Below are 22,097 nucleotides of genomic sequence, written 5' to 3'. Positions count from 1 at the left end.
TATCATCAGGTACGTGTTGCAGAGAGTGATATACCGAAAACAGCGTTTAGAACTAGATATTTTCATTATGAATTTTTAGTTATGCCATTCGGGTTAACAAACGCGCCAGCAGTGTTTATGGATCTCATGAACAGGGTGTGTCGCCAGTATCTTGACAAGTTTGTGATTGTCTTCATAGATGATATCTTAATATATTCGAAAACCGAGAAAGATCATGCTACGCATCTGAGGTTGGTGTTAGAACTTTTAAAACATGAACAATTGTACGCTAAGTTCTCCAAATGTGAATTTTGGTTGCGGGAAGTACAGTTTCTGGGTCATGTGATTTGTGAACAGGGTATTAAAGTAGATCATCTAAGATAGAGGCCGTAATGAATTGGAACTCACCGAAAACACCGACAGAAATTAAGAGTTTTTTGGGTTTAGCAGGTTATTATCGCCGATTTATCAAAGACTTCTCTAAAATAGCATGTCCGTTGAATAAGTTAACTAGAAAAGATGTAGCCTTTCGATGGACTGATGAACAAGAAAAGGCTTTTCAGACTCTCAAACAGTTGTTATGTCAAGCGCCGATTTTAGCTTTACTAGAGGGAACAGAAGATTTTGTGGTCTACTGCGATGCGTCATGTGCTAGTCTGGGTTGTGTTTTGATGCAGAGAATTAAAGTTATAGTGTATGCTTCACGACAGTTGAAGAATCATGAACGAAACTACCCTACTCACGATTTAGAGTTAACTGCAGTTGTGTTTGCTTTGAAGCTTTGGAGACATTATTTGTATGGTACACATTGTGAAATCTATACAGATCATAAGAGTCTTCAATATATCTTTTCGCAGAAAGAATTAAATATGCGTCAACATCGATGTTTAGAATTGATAAAAGACTACGATTGTGAGATTAAGTACCATCCGGGTAGAGCAAATGTGGTCGCAGATGCTCTGAGTCGCAAGAAAACCATCGAAAATGTTAGATTTATGAGAATTGAAATGGTTTCAGACTTGATTGATCGATTGAAAACCGTTCAGTTAGTAGCTTTGAATGACGAAAACCTAAAGACTGAACAAATGACTAAAAGAAACTTTGACCTATGCAATGATTCTAGAGGATTAAAGACCTATAAATATCGAATTTGGGTGCCTATGCTTGGAGATTTGAGGGATTTAATCCTTAATGAAGCGCATAAATCGAGATTATCAGTGCATCCGGGTAGTACAAAGATGTATAGAGACTTGAAAACATTGTATTGGTGGCTGACAATGAAGACAAATGTTGCGAATTTTTTCGAAAAATGTCATATTTGTGCGCAAGTTAAGGCATAACATCAGAAACTGTATGGATCTCTACGACAGTTAGAAATTCCTCAGTGGAAATGGGATCATATAACGATGAATTTTGTAAGCAAGTTACCCTGAACCCAGAAAGGACACGACATGATCTGGGTGATAGTAGATCGTCTGACAAAGAGTGCTCACTTTTTAGCTACTCGTGAAACAGCTTCGTTAAGTGATTTGGCAGAATTGTACTTGAAAGAGATCGTTAGTCGACATGGTATACCGTTGTCAATAGTTTCTGATAGAGATACTAGGTTTGTATCGAACTTCTGGAACAGTTTACAACAGAATTTGGGTACACGTGTGAATCTAAGTACAGCATATCATCCACAGACAGACGGTCAGAGTGAACGAACGATTCAAACATTAGAAGACATGTTGAGAGCGTGTGTCTTAGAATATGGTGGTTCTTGGGATTCGCATTGATAATGCTAAAAACGAACATATATTTCATAGCATTATTCCTCAAGAAAGACAAGCTTTTAGTTGCAATTGTTCTATTTACAAGTGATATTCGTTTAAATAATAAAAGGTGAAGATAAAAGACAGATTCGACGAATTGAAGACGCAAACGACCAAAAAGCTCAAAAGTACAAAAGACAATAAAAAAGGTTCCAATTAATGACAAGAAACGTCTCGAAATTACAAGAGTACAAGATTCAAAACGCAAAGTACAAGATATTAAATTATACGCAAGGACGTTCGAAAATCCAGAACCGGGACCAGAGTCAACTCTCAACGCTCGACGCAACGGACTAAAAATTACAAGTCAACTATGCACATAAATATAATATAATATTTAAATAATTCTTATAATTATTTATATATTATATAAATATTTAAATCCGTCGGTAAACAAAGAGCCAAACTTGTGTGAGCTGTAAAAGCAAACTCCGCGACTCGCGGAGTTTGAAGGCAAAATGGCCCGCGAGTCGCGGAGCCCCAAAGTTTGAAACTCCCTATAAAGCCAACCGAATTCTGATCATTTTTCATAACATATATCATCCATCTCTATATCTCTATCGTAATATTTATATTTATAATTTATATTTTAATTTTAATTTTAATTTTAATCCTAATAATAAGGGTATGTTAGCAAATGTTGTAAGGGTGTAAGTCGAAATTCTGTCCGTGTAACGCTACGCTATTTTTAATCATTGTAAGTTATGTTCAACCTTTTTACATTAATGTCTCGTAGCTAAGTTATTATTATGCTTATTTAATCCGAAGTAATCATGATGTTGGGCTAATTACTAAAATTGGGTAATTGGGCTTTGTACCATAATTGGGGTTTGGATAAAAGAACGACACTTGTGGAAATTAGACTATGGGTTATTAATGGGTTTTATATTAATTAAACAATACCTTGTTAATTTAATATACAAACTTATAATTCGACGTATTTATATATAACCACATACGCTTTACCGGGTACGGTGGGCGGGATATCTATAAATACCAATAATTATTCATTTTACCGGATACGGAACTGGATTAATAGTTAATAGACTTGTTGAAACAGGGGTGAATTACATTCAAGGGTAATTGGTATAATTGTTAACAAAGTAGTAAAACCTTGGTTTACACGCAGTCGATAACCTGGTGTATTCATTAAACAAAGTATTAAAACCTTGTTACAATTCGAATCCCCAATTAGTTGGAATATTTGACTTCGGGAATAAGAATAATTTGACGAAGGCTTTCGCTCTTTATATTTATGACTGATGGACTATTATGGACAAATCCGTATGGACATATTAAATAATCCAGGACAAAGGACAATTAACCCATGGGCATAAAACTAAAATCAACACGTCAAACATCATGATTACGGAAGTTTAAATAAGCATAATTCTTTTATTTCATATTTAATTTCTTTTATTTTATATTTAATTGCACTTCTAATTATCGCATTTTTATTGTTATTTTATTTAATTGCACTTTTAATTATCGTACTTTTTAATTATCGCAAGTTTATTTTATCGCACTTTTATTATTCGCAATTTCATTATCGTTATTTACTTTACGCTTTAAATTAAGTCTTGTATTTATTTATTATTTTACATTTGATTTTAACTGCGACTAAAGTTTTAAAATCGACAAACCGGTCATTAAACGGTAAAAACCCCCCTTTATAATAATAATATTACTTATATATATATATATTTGTATTTTTATAAAAGTAAACTAATATAGCGTTAAGCTTTGTTTAAAGATTTCCCTGTGGAACGAACCGGACTTACTAAAAACTACACTACTGTACAATTAGGTACACTGCCTATAAGTGTTGTAGCAAGGTTTAAGTATATCCATTCTCTAAATAAATAAATATCTTGTGTAAAATTGTATCGTATTTAATAGTATTTCCTGTAAAAATATAAGCTATTTTATATACTACTCTGCTAAAACATCAAGTATTTTTGGCGCCGCTGCCGGGGAACTCTTAAAAGCCGGAAGCGCAACGCTAATATAAACCGGAAAAAAAAAAATTTTTAGTTACTTTTATTAAAATTCGTTTTTATAAAAATACGTTTTAAATATTCGAAAATATAAAAAGAAAAACAAAAATATAAATATTTTTAGGAGTTTGATAAATATTTAAGTTTTATAAAGTTTCTTTAGTTTGTAAAAATATAAGTTTTATTTAATTTATTTTATAAATATATTTTATAAAAAATAAAAAAACCAAAAAAATAAAAAAATTTAATATATATAAATCTATTTTTAAGATATTTTTAAAAATTATAAAGTAAGTTCTATTTTTATTTAAGTTTTTAATTATAAGTTTTTATTATACAATATAAACATAAAATATAAAAACAGAAATTAAAAAAAAAAAAAAGTCGAATAAAAAACGTACCTGAGTTGATTTTTGGATCCCCGCGACTCGCGGAGTTTGATGCTTTGAATACCGCAAGTCGCGGAGCCGTCTGACACGGGCCACACAGAACCCTAATCTGCATTAAATACGGAGTATTATTAATTATTATTAATTAATTTGTAATTTGGGTTAAATATTTAATTAATTTAGTATTTAATTTAAGTTTTAATTAATTTATGTATTTAGTTTAATTAGTTTAATTAATTTGTAAAATTAGTAGTTTTATTAAATAAATAATATAAAATAATATTTTTATAAAAATTGTACTTTTTACAACTTTTAGTGTATTTTTATATTTTGTCCCTTTTCAATCGTTTTAGCATAATATTTGTATTTTTCGCTCATATTTAGTTTTAAACTTAGTTTTTGCCATAGTTATTTTTACTTCTAGATTTTTAGGCTTTGCCGTAAAATCCCTTAAGTGCTTTTTCTTTAGACTAAGATTTAGGTGCTTTAGAATTTTGCTACGCCTTTTTAAGTTTTAGTACCTTTATAAGATATTGCCATTTGGGATATAGTAAGCTTTAATATTTTTAGACGACTTTTACCTATGTATCAATTATCATTCCAATTAGTAATCTCAATTTGCGATTATAATTTTAAGTTAGTTGTAGTAATAAGGTTAGGTTAGTCAAGTGTTTTTAAGTTTTATAAGTTTCTTTTATTTTTCCGTCACCTTTTATTTTTCAACCATTTTTCTTTTTCGACCTTTTTCCGACGAACTCTTTTTCTTTCTTATTTCTCGCTATTCTAGTTTTAGGACATAGATTTTTATTCTACTTCTTATCTAAATTTATTAAAATTACGAAAATTTATTTTAAGTGGTTAAATTGATAGACATCAAAATTTTCTGGTTCGTAGTAATAGTTGGATTTGTACGTGGACCGGGTTCTTGGAGCCAAACAGTCCTCAATTATATTGAGACCAAACGAATCCTGCCCCTCTGCTGCATCTTTTGGCTATTCGAAACGTGAGCAAAATCAGAAAAGTCTATTGATTGGATAACTTATTATAATTTTTCTTTCCTTTTTAAAACTAATAGGATATTCAGTGAATGAACCGAGCAAGACGTTCACCACCTTTTGTACGTTCACCACCTGTAACTAGATCAAGACATTTAGCAAATATTACTGCCGTTGATTTCTCTTTAGAATCGTCATCTAGTCGACCAAGTACTTCAGTTCAAATTTCCGATAATCCATTTTTTGAACCCGACCTCACAATTGAGAATCCGGAGAATATTCAGGAACGATTCATAGATCCTGAACCACTAAACTTTCCTCCGGAACCACCAATCATTCAAACAGAGATTGTTGAGGAACGAACCATTAAATCAGAATCCTCTAGTGATTACGATTCAACAAATTCAATTATGGAGAATCTGGAACCTTTAAGTATGGAAGACCGAATAAGAGCTAAACGCACTGGCCAAGGTCACGCAATTACTCATCCAGACATTAATGCGCCAGATTATGAAATCAAAGGACAAATTCTACATATGGTGACTAATCAATGTCAATTTAGTGGTGCGCCGAAGGAAGATCCAAATGAACATTTACGTACCTTTAATAGGATCTGCACACTATTTAAAATCCGAGAAGTGGAGGATGAACAGATATATCTCATGTTATTTCCCTGGATGTTAAAGGGAGAAGCCAAAGATTGGTTGGAATCGTTACCTGAAGGGGCGATTGATACATGGGATGTTTTAGTTGAAAAATTTCTTAAACAATTCTTTCCTGCATCTAAAGCCGTAAGACTTCAAGCAGAAATTGTTACGTTTACACAGAAGCCGAATGAAACTCTATATGAGGCATGGACTAGATATGGAAAGTTATTAAGAGGATGTCCGCAACATGGTTTAGACACCTGTCAAATAGTACAAATATTCTACCAAGGATGCGACATCACTACAAGGAAAGACATAGATATAGCAGCTGGTGGTTCTATTATGAAGAAAACCGAAACTGATGCTTACAAAATTATTGATAACACTGCTTCCCACTCACATGAGTGGCACCAAGAAAAAGATATCGTTAGATCATCTAAAGCAGCTAGAGCCGATTCTAGCCATGACTTAGATTCCATTTCCGCAAAGATAGAGGCTGTCGAGAGACGAATGGAAAAGATGACTAAGGACATTCACTCAATACGAATTAGTTGTGAGCAATGTGGAGGACCACATTTGACAAAAGATTGTCTAAGTATTGAATTAACAATGGAACAAAGAGAGAATATTTCATACATAAATCAAAGGCCTGGAAATAATTATCAGAATAATTATCAACCGCCAAGACCGATTTACAATCAAAACCAGAATTATAACCGAAATATTCCATACAACAACCAACAAGGTCCTAGCAATCAACAAGTATCCAATAATACTTACAACCAGCAAAGACCTAATTTTCAAAACAAACCACCACAACAAACCGATGATAAAAAGCCGAATTTAGAAGATATGATGACGAAGCTAGTTGAAACTCAAACGCAGTTTTTCACATCTCAGAAACAAACCAATGAACAAAATGCTCAAGCATTTAGAAATCAACAAGCTTCTATTCAAAATCTGGAACAAGAAGTAAGTAACCTAGCAAGGATAATAAGTGAAAGAAAATCGGGAAGTCTACCTAGTGATACAAATGCTAACCCTCGGAATGAAATAGCTAAAGCCATTACCACAAGAAGTGGTACAACACTTAAATTACCTGAAATACCTATAACTTCTGATGAAGCTATTCCTACTCCACAAGAACCACAACCTGATCAAGATAAGGAAAATGAACCGGTAGTTGAAAAGGTTAATGAAGATAACACAGTTAAGGCTAAACCTTATGTTAAACCATACCAACCACCACTTCCTTACCCGAGTAAAATGAAGAAAGAGAAACTTGAAGCCGAGCAATCCAAATTCTTGGATATGTTTAAACAGATAAATGTAAATCTTCCTTTCATTGATGTGATTTCAGGAATGCCTAGATATGCTAAATTCTTGAAAGATCTAATCTCAAATAGAAAGAAAATGGAAGAACTCTCGGCTGTTACTATGAATGCTAATTGTTCAGCAGTACTGTTGAATAAGATACCAGAAAAACTATCTGATCCAGGAAGTTTCACAATTCCATGTTTTCTGGGTAGTCTTAGTTCAATAGAAGCATTAGCAGACTTAGGTGCTAGTATAAATCTAATGCCATATTCACTATACGCTAAACTAGACCTTGGAGAATTGAAACCAACCAGAATAAGCATATAAATAGCCGATAGATCAATTAAATATCCTAGAGGGATAATGGAGAACATGCTAGTTAAAGTTGGTACTTTAGTATTTCCAGTAGATTTTGTTGTTTTGGACATGGAAGAAGATTCTCAAGTTCCTCTCATATTAGGAAGACCATTCTTAAACACGGCTAAAGCAATGATAGACGTGTTCGGTAAGAAATTGACCCTGAGTATAGAGGACGAGAGTGTTACCTTTTCAGTTGATAGAGCAATGCAACAACCACAATCTGCAGATGATAATGTTATTATATTCAAACTATAGATGCACATGCAGAATTATTAGAAGAATTTCCAGAATTACAAGGAACAGGAGAATGTTCTTTAGGAGAAGGTAATGAACCAATTGATGAAGCTGAAATGTTAGCTACACTTATAGCTAATGGATATGAACCAACAACAGAAGAAATTCAAATGCTAAAAGAAGAAGACAGATATCGATACAAATCATCGATAGAAGAACCTCCGAAATTAGAGTTAAAGTCACTTCCAAACCATTTGGAATACGCTTATTTACATGGTGAATCTGAATTACCTGTAATAATATCGTTTTCTCTTACTGAAAATGAGAAATCACAACTCATTTCTGTGTTGAAAGCTCATAAACCAGCCATTGCATGGAAGATTCATGATATTAAAGGAATAAGTCCTTCGTATTGCACACATAAAATCCTTATGGAAGAAGGTCATAAAACGTATGTGCAACGCCAACGAAGACTAAATCCTAATATGCAAGATGTAGTTAAGAAAGAGATTATTAAACTGCTAGATGCAGGTTTAATTTATCCAATTTCTGATAGTCCATGGGTAAGCCCAGTTCAATGCGTGCCTAAGAAGGGTGGCATGACTGTCATTACAAATGAGAAAAATGAGCTTATTCCTACTAGGACTGTAACAGGATGGCGTGTATGTATTGATTATAGAAAATTAAATGACTCCACCAGAAAAGATCACTTTCCCTTACCTTTCATAGATCAAATGTTGGAAAGATTAGCCGGAAATAGTTACTATTGTTTCCTAGATGGATTTTCCGGATATTTTCAAATTCCAATAGCACCCGAAGACCAAGAGAAAACCTCATTCACGTGCCCTTATGGTACTTTTGCTTACAAACGCATGCCATTTGGACTTTGCAACGCCCCTGCAACCTTTCAAAGGTGTATGATGGCGATTTTTCATGACATGATAGAAGAATGCATGGAAGTTTTCATGGATGACTTTTCAGTCTTCGGTGATACATTTGAATCATGTCTAGTTAATCTGGAACGAATGCTTATTAGATGCGAACAATCAAATCTAGTACTTAATTGGGAGAAATGCCATTTCATGGTTAAAGAAGGCATCGTTCTTGGACATAAAATTTTAAAAGAAGGAATTGAAGTGGATAGAGCTAAAGTAGATGTAATTGCTAAACTTCCACATCCCACCAATGTTCGAGGAGTTAGGAGTTTTCTAGGGCATGCCGGTTTTTACCGACGTTTCATAAAAGATTTTTCGAAAATTGCCACTCTTATGAATAAACTCCTAGAAAAGGATGCTCCATTCATCTTTTCCGATGAGTGTATCAAATCTTTTAATATTCTTAAAGAGAAACTCACTAATGCGCCGATCATGATAACACCAAATTGGAATCTACCATTTGAACTAATGTGTGATGCAAGTGATTTTGCAATGGGAGCCGTTTTAGGAAAAAGGATTGAAAAATGATTTCAACCTATATATTATGCTAGTAAGACGTTACAAGGAGCATAAACGAACTATACAACTACTGAAAAAGAACTCCTTGCTATTGTCTTTGCTTTTGACAAATTTCGATCATATCTCGTTCTAGCAAAAACGGTGGTCTATACCGACCATTCTGCTCTTAGATACCTATTTTCAAAACAAGATGCTAAACCAAGATTAATCCGTTGGATCTTACTCTTACAAGAGTTTGATATTGAAATCCGAGATAAAAGAGGAGCAAAAAATCTCGCTGCTGATCATCTTTCTCGTCTTGAAAATCCCGAATTAGAAGTTCTAAATGAATCGGCCATACAAGACAACTTTCCTGATGAATATCTATTGAAGATAGATTATAAAGAAATTTCATGGTTTGCAGACTATGCAAACTACTTAGTTTGTGGATTCTTTGAAAAAGGATTATCGTACCAAAGACGAAAGAAATTCTTCAGTGATATAAAACACTATTTTTGGGAAGATCCACATTTGTTTAAAAGTTGTCCCGATGGAATAATACGCCGATGTGTATTTGGAGATGAAGCTAGTAAAATTTTAAACCATTGTCACACAGGACCAACAGGAGGGCATTATGGGCCTCAACTAACAGCAAAAAAAATTTATGATGCTGGATTCTATTGGCCTACAATTTACAAAGACGCACACCTTCTTTGCAAATCCTGTGATGCTTGTCAAAGGGCCGGAAAAATAAGTCAACGTGATAAAATGCCACAAAATGTCATCCAAGTATGTGAAGTATTTGACATTTGGGGTATTGACTTTATGGGTCCATTTCCAAAATCTCATAATAATCTATATATACTCGTAGCCATTGATTATGTATCTAAATGGGCGGAAGCACAAGCTCTCCCAACTAACGATGCACGAGTTGTAGTCAACTTTTTAAAACATCTTTTTGCAAGGTTTGGAACACCGAAAGCTTTAATAAGTGATCGGGGTACTCATTTCTGTAATAATCAACTTGAGAAAGTTCTTAAAAGATATGGAGTAACTCATAAAATCTCCACCGCATATCATCCACAAACAAGTGGACAAGTTGAAAATACCAACCGAGCTTTAAAACGTATTCTAGAGAAAACCGTAGGATCAAATCCGAAGGAATGGTCCATTAAATTGGAGGATGCACTCTGGGCTTTTAGAACAGCCTACAAAACTCCAATTGGAACCACACCTTTTAGACTTGTTTATGGAAAAGTATGTCATCTTCCAGTAGAAATTGAACACAAAGCATTTTGGGCTTTGAAGACATGTAATCTTGATATACATGAAGCTGGACGTCTACGATTAAGTCAACTAAACGAATTAGAAGAATTAAGACATGAAGCATACGAAAATTCGTTAATCTATAAAGAAAGAACGAAGAAATGACATGATAAAAGAATCAGAAGTTCAAAAGAATTTAAAGAAGGACACAGAGTTCTTCTTTTCAATTCACGATTCAAGCTATTTCCTGGAAAATTGAAATCAAGATGGTCTGGACCATTCATAGTCAAAAGAGTTTTCCCATACGGAACGATAGAATTAATAAATTCAAATGGGATTGAATTTAAAGTTAATGGTCACAGAGTTAAACATTACATACATGGTCCGATGGAAGTTGACAATGAAGTTAATTATAATTTCACCACCCAAGAAAACCTTCAAAATGAAAACATAAATATGTTATCAACAACATATGAAAAATCAAAACTGGAATATAGGGAGGATTCAAATTTGAGTGATGAAGAAGAATTCCTATACAAACCTCCCATTCCAAAAAACGAAGAAAAATGTAAACAAGAAATTCAAATAGAAATGAAAGAACCAAGGAAAGAACACCCGAAAAAGGTTTACAAACCAACTCGACTTACTAAAGCAGGAGACCCGGGTGAATTTATCATTTCTTGCTTACTTAATGATGGTGCTGTATATAATGGACTCGTAGATTTAGGAGCAAGTGCAAATATTATGCCTCTTTTCTTATACAAAAGATTAGGCATGGGTAAATTAAAACCAACCAAAATAGGTGTTCAATCATTTGACCAAACCATTAAACACCCGGTTGGAATAGCAAATAATTTACTTGTTAACGTGGGAAGTTTGACCTTTGTTGCAAACTTCATAGTGATTAATATGGAGGAAAACCTTGATATTCCTCTAATTCTAGGTCGCCCATTTTTAGCAACTACCGAGGCATTCATTGATGTAAGAGAAGGTAGAATGACACTTAGGGATGGTGATACATCGATCACCTTTGTGAACCAAAAGTTTAGATCTCCACAAACCAAAACTGTTAGACCAATAAAAACGCATAAGTGTGGGGAAGATGAAGAAACACTAAATGATGATCCAATCACAAAGAATGCCGCTGATAATACGAAATTAGATGAACCCATTTTTAACAGTTCAACGAAGAAACTTTATAAACGGATTCACGATGCTAAGATTAAAGGAAACTTTAAGTTATATAACCGATTAATATCCAATTTATCGTCAAAAGAAAAGGCAATGTTAGTTGAATTTGTGAAAGTTACGGAGGAAATCAACAAATGGATTGAAGAAAAAGTCAAAGATATACAAGTTGTTGAAGATTCAATTGAAAATAATGTTAATCACAATTTCAACTAAGTATAGGGGGTTTATGTATTTCTGTTAGAGTTAGATTGTCTGTTTTCGTGTAGTTCTCGAAAATGGAACCCGAATGGTCTTTCCCTAGCAGACCCTAAAGAACTAGTCTTCTCCCCCCATTCTGAATTTTTATTTTTTTAGGTTTTTACAAAATGAAGACTGCCTGTGAACTAAACCATGGTCTAATGCTACACGCTTTGATCACTAAACATAATAATGACATACTACCGAGTGAAATAGTATCAGTAATCAGAGAAAGAATGGACGGAGTTAGAAAAGAATCCAGATGCGAAGATAATAAGTTACAATTTGGTAAAGGAAAATCAAAATCCGCAGCGAAAAGAAGAGCACGACACCTAGAAAGATGTCACAAATGCGAAAAATGGTCACATGGAGGTAAATGTTCAAATAATCAAACCTATTCAAATACCGAATTTGTTACTTTATGCAGAGACGGACCGTTCATATGTTTAGAAGAAAAGACACTGAATGCTCGAGGTTACGCCTATGTAGCCATGGAAAACCAATTAAACCGACTATCTTATGAATGGGATAGATCATATAACTAAGAAATCAATTTCACAGGTAAGTTTGTACAGTTTTTATTTTATTTTTTTATTTTTAACCTTTTGATAATAAACGCTAATTTGTTCGCTATAAAGTATTAAATTGGTATTGAATAAAATTAGGTTTGGCGACCGAAATTATTGATATCATTCAAAAATTTATTACATCACTGCGAAATTTAACGTTTATTCTTAAGGTATAAATATCTTTAATCAATCAACCCAAAATATTTCAAAAATTCGTCATGAGTTAAATTAGGTCTTGGAATCGAAATTACTTTACCGAAAAGAGGGGCGCATATTTTTGATAATATTTGATTGATTAAAGTGGGATAAAAAGCCAAAAAGATTTTTAATTTTATTTTTACCATGTTTTTAAAATTAATATTTAAATCTTAAATTAATATTGTAAACTTTGTAAAAACAATATTTTTAAAATTGTAAATATTTAAAAAATTAATATAAGTTTGGTGTGAATTTATAATATGAATTTTTAAATTAAGTTTGGTGTGAATTTTTAATTTTTAAAATATGAATTTTAATTTTATGCATTTCAAATTTTAAGTTTGGTGTGAATTTTTAATATTAATTTTGAATTTTATATTTAAATTGTGTGAATTTAAAAACAAAAATTTACTTTATCTCATTAAGTTAAAAATATGATTTTTAAATTCGTCGTAAGTTGAAGACTAGGTCTTTGAACCGAAATTGCTTTACCCGAGGGAGGGACGAGAACTTTTATTATCATTATTTTTAATCTTATTGAATTAAAGTATGCCAAAAATATTAAAAAACCAAAAAATCTTAGCTTTTAAAACAATCGCTACAAAAAGACAAATTTTAAAATTTTGTCGAAGGACGGACTAGGACATCGATCCGAAACGACCTCGTCCTAAATAACAAGGGAAACAAAATTTTAAAATTAATTACTTAATTGTTTTAATTAGTATAAGATGTTCAAAAAAAAAAAAAAAACTCCGCGACTCGCGGAGTTTGAAGCCTTAAACCCCGCGACTCGCGGAGGATGAAAAAACCAGAAAAAAATATACTGATCGAACAGCTCAGTCCCAACCCACAAAAACAGAAAACACTGCGAAAACACTCCGAAAAAACTCGAAAATACACCCCCAAAATCACAATTTTTAACCGTTAATCATCAAATCTTTTACTAAAATCATGTTGAGAAGGATGCTATCAAGGAATTACTTAAGAAAAACGGTAAATTTCTACACCTAAACACCATTTAATCCGAAAATTAGTATTCTTGAGCAATTTTATACCCAATTTGATTTTGATGCTTTTTAGTGTAATTATGCTTAAATTGTTTATGTATTATGCTTGTATAACCTAGATTGATGCTATTTAACATGATTAGAAGCCTTAAACTTCAAATTTTGAGTAATCTAGGGTTTATGTTCTTGAGCAAATTTGGGGCTTTTTGATATAAACAGGTTATGGCCAATTTTTGTCATGAATTGTTGCTAAATTAAGTAGTGTAACATGTTTAGGTAATTAAATGATCCAAACTTTGAGCCTAAACATGATTTTGAGAATTAAAGTAGACTTTTTCGAGTCTAAAAATTCATGAACTTGATTTTTGAGAGATAATGCCATTTGAAACTTGTTTAATTGCTAGTAATGATTATTTTGACATGTTATTTGAGTTGAATGCTTATGAACTTGGCGAACATTTTCGTATATGCTTATTTGAAAAAGTGTAGATTTGATAAAAATGTGAAAATGAGCTTAAGTTTGATATAAATTGATCATGTCATTGTAATTATTTTGATTGATGATTTTGCTGACACTAATGCATATTTGGATGCACAAAAATTGTGTTTGATGTGTTTTGCAGACTGAAAGGGGTGAATCTTCATCCCAAGCTCGCAATGCTCCTGCTGAGAATGAGGAACAACAGGAGGTGGATAACTACTACAAGCAAGATATACCTCATCCAGTCATGACATTTTCTGATATGCACTTGGAAGATTTGTATCCGAACCTGAGATTTGACAGACTTTGGATAGATTATCCAAAATATCAAAGGGGTTTGCATACTCTTCATTCTAAAGTTGTTGAGGTACCTAGGGTCATAGAATGGGGACCATTAGAAGCTGTAAAATTGGCCGGGCCAATTAGAGAATTACTTGCACAGAGGTATGGTAATTCTACTTTTGACGACTGGGTACGTTTATTCACCATGCGTAGACCTGTATATAAAGTATGGTGTGAAGAATTGTTGTGTAGTATAGAATTAAATGATCGGGTAGCTAGTTTAACCGATCGAGCTTTTATTAGATTTTTGTTAGGAGATTCGATGCGCCACATGTCTTTACTAGACATGGCTCAGGCTTTAGGTATATATACGCCTGAGGAGTTAGCATCTGCCGATTGTAGAGGGTTGATACTAAATGGTAGAAAGATAGATGAAAATTTTGATACACATGGTGTATGGAGTCAAATGACAAGCCATCACCAATTCAAAGGGGGAAATTACTCTTATTTGGATATAGATAGAGCTGAATTAAGAGTAATTCATAGGTTTTTAGCTAATTCGATTACACAAAGAGGTAAGAACAAGGAAAAGGTAAATGAACAGGATTTGTTTTACCATATGTGTATTCGAGACCCACAAAGCACTGTAAGTATACCTTATTGTGTGGGTTATTATTTATTAGCTATGGTTAGGGGGATGAGACCGCATAGCATAATAGGAGGTGGTATTTTTATTACTTTGATTGCTGAATATCTCGGTGTGGATATAAGTCGGGGGGGGGGGATTATTAGTCGAAGAACCAGAACCCCGCGATACTATAGGTTTAAATGTATACCATGGTGCAAAAGTTTTGAAGAGGCGAAATAACGCCGCAGTACAATACCATGGTAGACATCCACAGGTTGAGAGAAACCAACAGCAAGGTAATGTAGGAGGGGGAAATGAGATGCAAGAAATGCAAAGGTTTATAGCTTCACAGGAGTACGAAAATGCTAGACAGAGAGCATTTGAAGATTGGCAAGTTCATCAGAACCAAATCATAGCTCATTGCCAACATATAGGTAGAAACTATATTCGTACACCAAAACCCATATTCCCTCCCTGGTCTATAGAGATGCAACCACCGTATCCTACGTATAACCCTGCCGAAGCATTCTATAGCACCTATGGTTATTCTTGGAACCCCTATTGGTACCAGTATCATCCCTAGTCTACTTAGTTTTATTTATTTTGTAATTTGTAATGTTGATATGTTTAATACTTATGTTAATATTGTAATAGTTTTTATAATTTTCTAACTTTTATTCTTAGATTTTAATAATTTTGAATGTGGGGAAATATACCAAACTTCAAAAATATGTATATATGTTTGCAGTTTATCTTATGTACACAACAGGATAAAACAACACATTTTCAAAGACTGGCATTAAGTTCAGCAAAAGCAACTAATTTTGACGACAAGATGCAAAATATATGTGAAATAACAACAAGACGGAATGAACAAATGATGTGCACCATTTATCATTCAGCAAACAAACGCCAATATATTTGGAAACTTTGGTAAAAATTTAATCATTTTCACACAAATCACCCTCAATAATTTAAATTGTTACTGATTTCTTGCAAATGAGGGCATTGCAAGATCTTAAGTGTGGGAAGGGGTTAAATTCTTTCGGATTTTAAAATTTTTACTTTATACACTTGGTTACCATTAAAAATACTAGTAAAGCAGTAGTTGTATTAGAATCTAGTGCTCTCTGATAATAAAGAACAGCCCTAGTCTTATATACTGACTACCCAATTCTAGTAAAATTTTTCAAAATTTTCAATTAAATGAACTCAAAATCATGTTTATACATATTTATGAACGATAAAACTAGGTTTTAACACCGAAATTATTGTTACCTTAGAAAGGACATAAATTGAGAAACAAACCAAAATGTTAAAATTCATTTAAAATGGAATAGAGGACGATAAAAAGGAAAATAAAAGCCAAGTGTGGGAAAAATTTACCAAGTTATTCAAAACATATATCACATATTTTTGTACAAATAACTGAAAATACTTTTGCTTTGGACTAAACTAAAAAGTTTTACCTGATTTACTGTAAGAAAGATGGATCTACACGATGAATCAATTCCATCATTAAAAGGAAGTAAAGTCTTCCGAAAAAGAAACGCGCTTCTTGATTTAGGTCATGAAGTTGTCGTCCAGACCAGCTGTAGGTTGACAAAAAATCTAGAAAAGTCATCACTAAAATCAGCAGGAAATCCACGGACCTCAGCATTAAACAGGGTAGCCAAGTGGTCAGATTTATCCTAACCATGAGAAGGATTTATCTCCTACAATGGGGGGGCACCATGCAAATTAGCTGGATAAGACTAATGAATCAGATCCCTAGAAAGGATAATCTCCTTAAAAGATCAAAAATCAGCTTTTAAGCCTGATATTACTCAATCCTTGAGATTGACCTTAAAGATTAAGAATTACAAACTCATGGAATTCAATGATATCTAAACTCGAGCTTGAACGAGAAAATATTTTGATCAAAATTACAAACCGATTTGTTTTCTGAAAACCCTATTTTCAATGCGTTCATTACCATTGAACGTAAAATCCTAGGAATTCACCTGGAATTCATTAGGTCACCTGAACTAAATCGGGTGTCAACCGTAAGAACGGTGGTTGCATAGTGGTCAAAGACAGGACCTTGTGCCAGACCGAAAAATTATAAGGGTGAGCTTTACTATTGCTCCTACCAAGGATAGTAATTGCGTCTGACACGTTATAGACCATAATTAAAAGCATGTTAGGGGACATTGCCTTAACAGTTGCTTGTTCAACGCTTTCCTTTACAACCGGACAGTAGTTTACCGAAAGGTAATATACGGGACAAGTAAACTGGACGTGTTGCTTTCCAAATACAAGGTTAGCAAGTGGGTGACACAAAACCATAAGTTTTGAGCTAAAATTTTCAAATCTGAAACCCACCAAACCCACAAAAATATTTTGCAAACACCGGTGAAGGGTTATTCCGGAAAACTTATCTAGGGTAAAAGCTAGATTGAATTTTCAAAAGATCAAATATTTTCATAAAGATCCAATTTCCTTAAGGATCTACATTTTCATAGTCATGTGGGACTGTAAACCATATCGTTACTACCATTGTTTATACCGCCGTATAGAAATCACTGATGTACAAAGTGTGAAGAATAAAGAAGTGATTCTAGTATTTCAAGACGATATTGCTTGAGGACAAGCAACGCTTAAGTGTGGGAATATTTGATAATGCTAAAAACGAACATATATTTCATAGCATTATTCCTCAAGAAAGACAAGCTTTTAGTTGCAATTGTTCTATTTACAAGTGATATTCGTTTAAATAATAAAAGGTGAAGACAAAAGACAGATTCGACGAATTGAAGACGCAAACGACCAAAAAGCTCAAAAGTACAAAAGACAATAAAAAAGGTTCCAATTATTGACAAGAAATGTCTCGAAATTACAAGAGTACAAGATTCAAAACGCAAAGTACAAGATATTAAATTATACGCAAGGACGTTCGAAAATCCAGAACCGGGACCAGAGTCAACTCTCAACGCTCGACGCAACGGACTAAAAATTACAACTCAACTATGCACATAAATATAATATAATATTTAAATAATTCTTATAATTATTTATATATTATATAAATATTTAAATCCATCGGTAAACAAAGAGCCAAACTTGTGTGAGCTGTAAAAGCAAACTCCGCGACTCGCGGAGTTTGAAGGCAAAATGGGCCGCGAGTCGCGGAGCCCCAAAGTTTGAAACTCCCTATAAAGCCAACCGAATTCTGATCATTTTTCATAACATATATCATCCATCTCTCTATCTATATCGTAATATTTATATTTATAATTTATATTTTAATTTTAATTTTAATTTTAATCCTAATAATAAGGGTATGTTAGCAAATGTTGTAAGGGTGTAAGTCAAAATTCTGTCCGTGTAACGCTACGCTATTTTTAATCATTGTAAGTTATGTTCAACCTTTTTACATTAATGTCTCGTAGCTAAGTTATTATTATGCTTATTTAATTCGAAGTAATCATGATGTTGGGCTAATTACTAAAATTGGGTAATTGGGCTTTGTACCATAATTGGGGTTTGGATAAAAGAACGACACTTGTGGAAATTAGACTATGGGTTATTAATGGGTTTTATATTAATTAAACAATACCTTGTTAATTTAATATACAAACTTATAATTCGACGTATTTATATATAACCACATACGCTTTACTGGGTACGGTGGGCGGGATATCTATAAATACCAATAATTATTCATTTTACCGGATACGGAACTGGATTAATAATTAATAGACTTGTTGAAACAGGGGGTGAATTACATTCAAGGGTAATTGGCGTAATTGTTAACAAAGTAGTAAAACCTTGGTTTACACGCAGTCGATAACCTGGTGTATTCATTAAACAAAGTATTAAAACCTTGTTACAAATCGAATCCCCAATTAGTTGGAATATTTGACTTCGGGAATAAGAATAATTTGACGAAGGCTTTCGCTCTTTATATTTATGACTGATGGACTATTATGGACAAATCCGTATGGACATATTAAATAATTCAGAACAAAGGACAATTAACCCATGGGCATAAAACTAAAATCAACACGTCAAACATCATGATTACGGAAGTTTAAATAAGCATAATTCTTTTATTTCATATTTAATTTCTTTTATTTTATATTTAATTGCACTTCTAATTATCGCATTTTTATTGTTATTTTATTTAATTGCACTTTTAATTATCGTACTTTTTAATTATCGCAAGTTTATTTTATCGCACTTTTATTATTCGCAATTTCATTATCGTTATTTACTTTACGCTTTAAATTAAGTCTTGTATTTATTTATTATTTTACATTTGGTTTTAACTGCGACTAAAGTTTTAAAATCGACAAACCGGTCATTAAACGGTAAAAACCCCCCTTTATAATAATAATATTACTTATATATATATTTGTATTTTTATAAAAGTAAACTAATATAGCGTTAAGCTTTGTTTAAAGATTTCCCTGTGGAACGAACCGGACTTACTAAAAACTACACTACTGTACGATTAGGTACACTGCCTATAAGTGTTGTAGCAAGGTTTAAGTATATCCATTCTCTAAATAAATAAATATCTTGTATAAAATTGTATCGTATTTAATAGTATTTCCTGTAAAAATATAAGCTATTTTATATACTACTCTGCTAAAACATCACGCATCTTCCATTAATAGAGTTTGCTTACAACAATTCATATCATTCGAGTATCGAGATGCCGCTGTATGAAATGTTATATGGTCGAAAATGCAGAACTCCTACGTGTTGGTTAGAAGCAGGTGAGAAACAATTTGCAGGTCCCGAAATTGTTTAGATAACTGCAGAAAAGGTTGAAATTGCACGTAAGAAGTTAAAAGCAGCCAGAGACAGACAAAATATGTATACTGATCCGCACAGATGTCCAGTGACATTTAATGTAGGTGATCGTGTTTATCTGAAAGTTTCACCGTGGAAAGGGGTGATCAGATTTGGTAAACTTTGGTAAACTAGCATCGAGATTTATTGGGCCATTTCCGATTATAGAAATTCTGAATGTTCAAACTGTTGTTTTAGATCTTCCATCAGAGTTAGCAGGAATACACAACACGTTCAACGTGTGCTATCTGAGAAAGTGCAAAGTAGACGATGAAAGTCAGATTCTTCCATTGAAAGACTTGAAAGTTGATTTAACTAAGAAACTAGTAGAAGAACTGGTTAGAATAGTGGACAGCAAAGTCACCAAGTTAAGGAAGAAACAGATCTCAATGGTATTAGTGGAGTGGCGGCACAGTTTAGGTTCTAACTTGACGTGAGAAACCGAGGAGTTAATGAGGGCGCGCTATCCCTATTTGTTTGACCTTGACCAGATTTTGAGGACGGAATCTTCTTAAGGGTTGTAGATTTGTAACATCCTCAATCGGGCCTAGTTGTAAGATTACTATTTTGCCCTTAAGTTAGTATTGTGTTACTATATGCTTTTATTTTTTATTTAATATTTGTTATTATTTAATGATGTGGTTAGGACCAGTTTGTGACAAGGGTCACAGAACAGGTTTGTTTATTTAATTTGGACTTCGTTTGGGTCTCCAAATGATGTACGAAAGATATCAGATAACTGATAAATACCCGTGTGTCACACAGTGTGGGAATTATCCACAATTAAGTGACTAGTCTGTGTTCTTTCTTTCCATTTCTAGACCCTTCTTCCCAAACACTCCCGTACCTTCCCTTCCACCTACAATCAAACCCTAATCCTTAATCTTTAGCTAGAGCTCAAATTGTTCATATCTTTGTGTTTCTTGTGATTCACTGATTCTTTTAAGGTAAGAATCACAAGCTTCCATGCTCTAATCTTTGAGAAATTTAAGGTTTTGTGTTAGTTTTGTAAAAAGCTTGAATTTGTGTCAAAACAAGTGATTTAAGTATTGTTATGGTCAAATTGTTGTGGGTTTTGAGTCTATAACAAGTAGTGAACAAGTTGTGGTCGATTTTGGTGTTTAAAACGAGCTCTAGATCGAGATTTGAGAATTTCATCGTGAAGTCCGTAGCTTTTGTTCAGTTTCTGATGAAGATGAACACACTCGGCTGACTGTCGGTCGACAGTCGACCGACTGAGGTAGTGGACCGACCGATTGACAGACAACCGACCGACTGGCGAGTGAACCGACCGACTGAGATTTACTTTCGGCCGATTGTGGAAATACCAAATAAGTCGACCGACTGGTAAGGTCAGTCGACCGATTGTATAGACAGTCGACCGACTGTAAGAGCCAGTCGACCGACTGAGTGTCCAGAGCAGAATATTTTACCTAAGTGTTAATTTTTAGCCGTTATGCTGCCCGTTTGCATTTTGGTGTTTAAGATGTAAATTTTGAAAGTGCATAAGTCTTAAGCAGAAAATTTATAGCGGACAGTTTTCTGACAAAATTTTCTGTACTGTGTTATTTGGTGTTTATGGACATAAACTAACTCGTGTATATGTATTTCTCAGGAGAAAAGGAGAAAGAGAAGGTTCAGTGATTAGATAGTTGAACACCTTCTCGTTTGCTGGTATTTGGTGAGTGGGACTAACTGGAGAATATAGTATATAGTAGCATGTTATATTATGACTGCCATGCTTGTTAGATATACTCATTATTGTGGTTAGATAGTACATTGTGATGACTGCATGTTGGTTGATGCTTGTCTGCTGGAGCTCAGTGCGTCCCTATTGTGTGGTGGCCTCAGTAGGAGAGATCAACCTGCGGGTTGGGTTCCTCATGTGGTGACCTAGACAATCGTGGTGTATATATATGTGAATGACGCGTCCGTCGCGTGTGGATTATATATATACATACGATGGTGGAGGAACTTCTGGTAAGCCCCAGTTCGATCAGCTGGTGGTTAATGGTTTGGCCGAGCCGCCAGAGTCTCTGTAAACGGCACTTGGGTGATGTTTGTGTGTTAGACTATGTGACATGATTAGTATAACACTTATGTATGCTATGGCCTGTAGTTAGTCGTACTCACTTAGCTTCGTGCTAATTCCCCTCCATCTCCTCCCTGCAGGTTGTTAGCTTTTGTAGATAATGCTTTTGGGAGAAGACGGGCATGATGATGTTATGTTTGAT

The sequence above is a fragment of the Rutidosis leptorrhynchoides genome, chromosome 1, assembly GCF_046630445.1.
Source record: "Rutidosis leptorrhynchoides isolate AG116_Rl617_1_P2 chromosome 1, CSIRO_AGI_Rlap_v1, whole genome shotgun sequence".
Taxonomy (NCBI): domain Eukaryota; kingdom Viridiplantae; phylum Streptophyta; class Magnoliopsida; order Asterales; family Asteraceae; genus Rutidosis; species Rutidosis leptorrhynchoides.
The sequence above is the reverse complement of the archived record's forward strand: the minus strand, read 5'-3'. Positions refer to the sequence as shown.